Here is a 6,926-nt window from a genome sequence, read left to right as displayed (position 1 = left end):
ATTGCCGAATAGTATTACATGGTATGGATCCACTACAGTTTATTTAATTGTTCACCAGTTGAAGGACATCTAGGTTGTATCAAGTTTTAGCTATTATCAATAAAGCTGTAACAAACATTCATGTACACATATTTGTGTGAATTTAAGTCTTCATTTTTTCTGGGATAAATGCCCACAGTATAATTGCTGGGTCTTACGATAGTTGCATGTTTAGTTTTTTAAGAAACACTGTCAAACTGTTTTCCAGAGGAGCTGTACCATCTTACATTTCCAACAGCAATGTACCATGATCCACTTCTCTTTATCCTTACCCACATATGACATTGTCATTATTTTTTATTTTAGCCATTCTGATAGGTGTGTAGTGATATCTCATTGTGGTTTTTCTCATTGTGGTACAATATTTCTTTTTATCTTTTGATTTTTTTCCCCCATTTTTATGGACATATAACATTTTATTAATTTAAGATGTATAAAATAACTATTTTATACATGTATATGTTATAAAATTATCACAATAAGTTAACATTCGTCATCTCACACAGTTATAGATTTTTTCCTGTGAGGAGAACTGTTAAGATCTACTCTCCTAGCAACTTTCAAATATACAATACAGTATTGTTAGCTATAGTTACCATACTGTACATTACACTCAAAGAACTTATGTATATTATAACTGGACTTTTGTACCTTTTGACCACCTTCATCCATTTTACCCACCCCCACCTTCTGCATCTGGCAACCACCACTTTGTCTTGTTTCTATTTTTTTTTTTTAAGATTCTACATATAAGTGAGATCATACAGTATTTGACTTTCTCTGTCTGACTTACCTCACTTAGCATAAGGCCCTCAAGTTCCATCCATGTTGTCACAAATTTATTCCCACACATAAATGAGGTCATACAGTGACTTATTTCACTTATCATAATGCCCTCAAGGTCCACCCATGTTGTCAAAACTGGCAAGATTTCCTTTTTATGGCTGAATAATATTTCACTGTATATACACATACCACATTTTCTTCATCCACTGATGAACACCTAGGTTATTTCCATGTCTTGGCTATTATGAATAATGCTGTAATGAACATGCAGATGCAGATATTCTCTTTGAGATAATAATTTTGTTTCCTTCAGATATATACCCAGAAGTGGAATTGCTGGATAATATGGTAGTTCTGAGGAAACTCCTTACTGTTTTCCATAGTGGCTGCACCATTTTACATTCCCACCAACAGAGCACAAAAGTTCCCTTTTCTCCACATTCTCACCTACACTTATCTCTTGTCTTTTTGATAACGGCCACTCTAACAGATGTGAGGTGATATCTCATTATGGTTTTAATTTGCACTTCCCTGATGATTAGGAATGTTGAGTATCTTTTCATATACCTGTTGACCATTTGTATGTTTTCTTTGGAAAAATTTCTTTTCAATTTCTCTGACCATTTTTTAAATCAGATTGTTTGTTTTTTTGTTATTGAGTTACATGAATTCTATACATAGTTTAGATATGAATCCCTTATCAGATATATGATTTGAAAGTAGTTTCTCCCATTCAATAGGTTGCCTTTTCATTTCGTTGACTGTTTCCTTTGCTGTGCAAAAGCTTTTTAGTTTGATGTACTCCCACTAGTTTATTTGTGCTTTTGTTGACTTTCCATTTGGTGTCAAATCCAAAAAATCATTCTCAAGACCAATGTCAAGGGGCTTACCCACTATGTTTTCTTCTAGGAGTTTTATGATTTCAGGTCTTCAATATTTTTAATTTAAACAGTTTTCACAGACTTCATTTGTAAAGTTGTTTAAAATAATGAAAAACTTTTTATTATTAAGCAAAATATACATAATGTATAAATATAATATTTAAAAAATATAAAAGAGGGTGAGTGAATCCTAAGGCTCCTCTTACTACCTCAGAGGTGATCTCCTCCCCAGAGGCCTCTACTCCTACCAGTAAACCACATGAACATTTTCCACCTAAAATAAAAGCACTGATCACAGTTCAATCACTTCTTCCTACTCCCAAAAGTCATCACCAGGAATGATGAAGACTGTCTTGACCTCTGGGAGGTCTTTCCCTTTCTTTGTTGTCAGCTAATCCATTTAAGAATACAGGAATGAACTGAAGAAAGTAATTTTCCCTCCTATCCCCTCCCTTCCTCCATCTCCAATAGTTTTTCCATTCTCCTGCTGTTTCTAACCTGCTGAGGGCTAGGAAACCACATAATTGGACCTTTGGAAAGTAGATATTCAATCAGAAGCAAGCCTAAGAAAAGCTCTTCTTAATTTAGGGAATTTGGCTACTCAGAGGCCTTTCCCCTCTCACCGTCTGCATTTGGAGTTCTAGTCCAGAGACTGAAGTTGCCAGAAGGGTAATCTGTAGATAAGGGTCATGTTCTTGTATATGTCTTTTCAGCAAGTCAGGACTGTGACATCTTCCGACATCAGATGCTTGAGGGTGCATTTGGCTATTTATCCAATTAGAACATTCACAGGATCAGTAAGTCTTAGGTGTAAGGATAAATTTAGCTTTTTATAGTCTAATTACTAAATGAAGGAGTTAAGCTGGACTGGGTTTAATTCTCCAGCCTCATGTTACACTTAGTTTGAACATAGTTTGAAAGATATGTGGAGTCATTATACAAATTATGATGAAATTTGAAAGAAGATTCCTGAGCAAATTACTTGTCTCCAGTGACTCATACTGAGTTTCACTAGGTCTCAGGGTTCATTTAAGCTGCTAGTCAGGTTTTGTATATCTTTTCCAGTGGCAGGAGTTTTAACATGAATGGATACAAAATTGGCTAAAATTTTTTAAACAAATGGATCCACAGACTGACAGGTATTTTTAATTTGAGGATAAAGCTAGGTTTATGGTGATTTTTTTTTTCTTAATCACAAAGCAGCTATGAGATCTCTGAGGTACTTTTAAATTAAAAACTATTTGCTTGTAAAACTAACAGTTTTTCCTCTGATCATAAAATAATACATGCTTATTGAAGGCTACTTGGATAATTCAGAAATAAAAAAGACTTTTAAAAATCACCTGTAAGCTAGCACTCAGATAATTGCATTTTAAGTTATATTCTTGAAAACTAAATATTTTTATTATTAAACACACATACTTACAAATTGATTATCTCTGGGGAAGAAAACAGTGTTTGGGAGACATGAGTGGAATAAATATTTGTTTGTTCTTACTCTTTTGTACCTTTTGAACTTTGTACTGTGTGCATGTTTTTTCTATTGGCAAAATAATAGAAAGATGTAAATCTATCTTTCCAAATATCATTTCTGCTTTTTTTGGTTTTGTAATAATCAGCTTGTGTTGAGAACCACTGATGTAAAGGTTAACCCACTTCACTGACTACCATAGGCATCTCTTGGAATAAACTGGATGGAGTTTATTCCAGCTAACAACTTTGACTATGTTCACCCATAAGTATTTACTAATAGTAGTGCCCATGTAGGCTCAGAGCCGAGGAAATGAATTATGTGACTAGTCTAAGCAAAAAAATAAAGTTAACTATACTACTAAAACATGGTCATGGATTCAAAGCTAAGGTATCTATTCATTCTCTCTCTGATTCCACAGGCCCAGCTTTTCCCAAATAACCACAGGGCATCACTGGCGATGCTGGAATCCTATCAGTGCACTGTACTTATTCAAAATGATGGAAAAACAGTGCCATCAGCATGAATCAATAGGGATGGTGCATTTAGCCAGCAGATTGTTATTTCTGGAGACAGGCTGTGCACTCAGTTTTGAGGTTTATATTAGTATCAGATTTAGCAGGATAGTAGTGTTTTCCAAACTTTGTTGCTAGAAAATAATTTTGGCATGTTTATATAATATATGTATATATGTATGTGTGTGTATGTGTATCAAAAATACTATAAAAAGAATAAAAAATAAAAAATAACAATACTGCAGAATGGCTGGCTTAAACGACAAATTTATTTTGTCACAGTTCTGGAGGCTGGAAGTCTAAGATCAGGTTGCCAGCATGGTTGGATTGCAGTGAGAGTGCTCTTCTTGTCTTGCAGATGTCTGCCTCCTTGCTGTATAGTTCACATAGCCTTTCCTCCGTAACTGTGGAGAGAGGGGGAGATCTTTTCCTCTCATAAGGCCACCAATCCTATTAGATTAGAACCCCACCCTTATGATCTCATTTAACCTTAATTACCTCCTAAAAGCTCTATCTTCAAATGCAGTCTCATTGCCAGTTAGGTCTGTAGCATGATTTTGGAAGGGAGGGGCATAATTCATTGTGTGTGTGTGTGTGTGTGTGCGCGTGCGCGCGCGTGCGCATGCACACACATACACACAATTTATATTTTACAAGTTTTGTATATAAACTTCCAGGTGTTCCACCAAATTTTTATCTTTTTTGATTTTACTTTATTGCTGTCCTGTACTTCTGTTTTCCTTGCCCTATAAACAAAATTGCCAAAGTTTCTTTCACTCCCCATATTTTTTATTCTTAAGGCTCCGAGAATTTGAGTTAAGAGAGAACCCTGAGTGTTAAACAGAGATCACTGAACCAGGATTCAGAACTCATGGATTCAACTCATGACTAGCTATGTGATTCTGAGATTGTATCTCTCTCCTTTAAACCTAAATTGTTTCATGTGTAAAAAGAGTTTAAGAATCTATAATCCATAAGGAAAAAAAAAAAGGATCTATAATCCTGTGAAAGCGGGAAGAATAGTTAATAATTTATCACCTAATGTTAGCTCTCTGTAAGTAAAATGTCAAATGAAATTCAAAGATTTTACTGCAAGGGTATGATATGATACTGATTCTTTAAATTTAACAGACATTCACTGTACTTACCATGCGCCCTAAAAACATTAACTCACTCAATCTCAACAACAATGGTATGAGATAGGTTACCTGTTATCACCACCTTACCTGTTTTATAGAAACAGAGAAAGAAGTAAAGTAACGTGTCCACAGCTATACAAATAATTAGTGATAGAGTTAGGAGTCAAATCCTGGCAACTTGGCGCTAGAGTCCAGTTTCTATGCAGTCACTACGAAACTGCTTAATCACTTCTAAACGTGTCACTTCCTTGCTCAAAACCTTCATTGGCTCTTGATGCCTAAAATAATAAGTACAATTTATTAGCTTAGCAACCAAGAAACACCAGCTACCTGTTTCCTTGTTTTGTTCCCTGTTAAAATCCATGGGGAACATGCTTAACTGGACCAGTCACACTTACTTGAATGGATTCCTGCCTCTCTGCTTTGGACAATCCACCTATTCTCACCCCCTTCTCGATCTCCTTATCTTACCATTCCTTTAAGGTCCTTCCAAAGTGCCATCCCCTTCATACATTTTCTTCTGCACCTTTCAACCCCAGCTTGTTGTGATTTCCCATGGAATTTTATCTTTTCTCTTCTCTCTGCATGTATCATGGCTTTTATGATAGTTATTTCTGTATATGTTATATTCCCTCCTTATTAAATGATGGCCTCAAGGGAGGGCTGCAATATGCTTTCTCATAGAGCTTTTATATGTTTTATTAAAAATTTAAATCATTATTGTTCTTTTCTCATAACTAAATGTATGCATATTTATTGCAAAAAAATTAAATGTTACAGAAATACATCTCTTAGAAAGTGAGATCCCCTGTTATAGCCTTCCCTTCTCTGCCCTAAGGGAACTGTGGTTTATAGTTTGGAATGTAGTCTTCTAGACTTTTTTCATGTAATAAACACATATAATTTTTATTTATGGAAATGAGAGTATACTATACAGACTGCTCTGTACCTTTTTCTATTTAAAATATTTAGTATTTTTCATATAGAGATATGTCCCCTTCTTTTTTAACAGCTACATAGTATAAGACTATATGGATATACCAATATATATCTGTTCAAGCCTTTGTTGATGAGCAGGAGTACGATTTCCTATTTTCGCCATTATGAACAATGTTACACTTCATGTACACACATATACTCCATATGTATCTCCAGATGACTTTGTGTAGGGCATATACTTGTACATAAAATTGCTAGGTCAAATGGAATGGAGATTCTAAATGATGATAATTATCAAAAATGTGGAGGAGAGTTTTGGTTTATGTCTTTCTGTATCTTTAATAAATTCCATGGGTAAGAGGGCAGACTGCAGAGGTTTGTATCTAGGCTTGGTCTCTGTGTCTTAGTCACTTCATCTACAAAATGGGTCAATAAGAGCACTTAGCTTCTAATGGTGTAAGACTTGAAAGAAATAATACATATAAAGCAATTAGCATTAAGTATCTAGAAAATAAGTAAATGTAAGATATATGGAAGGAAACATGGTAACAGGTTTCGATAATTATTTGTTGAATGAATAGGACTGATTAGAAAATAGCAGTTTGAGGAATCTTTCTGGAAATGGACAGTACTTTGCCATTGAAATCAGTAGTAACTATTTATAAAATGACCAGCTAGCATTAGAGGTGCAATGTGTGGCCTTGGACCAATTTATCTCTGTACAAAATTAACTGGCCTGAACCAGGATCAACCAATGACCTTGGACTCTCCATTCCCACACTTTTTCCAACAGAACTAACTGGCTGCAGCTGCAGCCTGGTACCTTATACAATGGGTATCTCTAAGGACAGAGAATGATGCAGTTCCCTGGAGGGCACCCTGGCTCACCACTGAAGGTTATTAGGTTATCCAGTCACCCAGCCATTGACATTAAAAATTAATAGAATGTGCATAAATAAACGGCTAGAGTAAAAGGCTTTCTGTTTAGATTCTTAGATTCTGGGCCCGACGTTTCCATCTTCATGGAAGAGTTTCTACATCAATATTAGAAGATTCTGGGAGTAGTCAACCCTGAGTTCTAGAACAATTCTGCCACTAACTAGCTGCAAAACCTTGAACAAATTGTTGAACCTCATCTTGCACTAATGCAACGAGG

At 35.3% G+C, this 6,926-nt stretch overlaps 1 long non-coding RNA gene across 1 annotated transcript in view; it reads right to left on the bottom strand.

Annotated features, from left to right (window-relative positions):
• Nucleotides 1-3,943: 3,943 nt before the first annotated feature.
• LOC112483322 overlaps nucleotides 3,944-6,926 on the bottom strand; it is an 8,943-nt gene continuing 5,960 nt past the window's right edge. The window contains exons 2-3 of the long non-coding RNA XR_003047586.1: nucleotides 4,919-5,109; nucleotides 3,944-4,096 (exon numbers count right to left, since the gene is read on the bottom strand). This is a non-coding gene — a long non-coding RNA (uncharacterized LOC112483322). The remainder of the gene's footprint in view (nucleotides 4,097-4,918; nucleotides 5,110-6,926) is intronic.

The sequence above is a fragment of the Pteropus alecto genome, unplaced genomic scaffold (genome assembly GCF_000325575.1).
Source record: "Pteropus alecto unplaced genomic scaffold, ASM32557v1 scaffold24, whole genome shotgun sequence".
In the NCBI taxonomy this organism is placed as follows: domain Eukaryota; kingdom Metazoa; phylum Chordata; class Mammalia; order Chiroptera; family Pteropodidae; genus Pteropus; species Pteropus alecto.
Note: the sequence above shows the minus strand (reverse complement) of the source record. Positions and strands in the feature narration are given on the sequence as shown.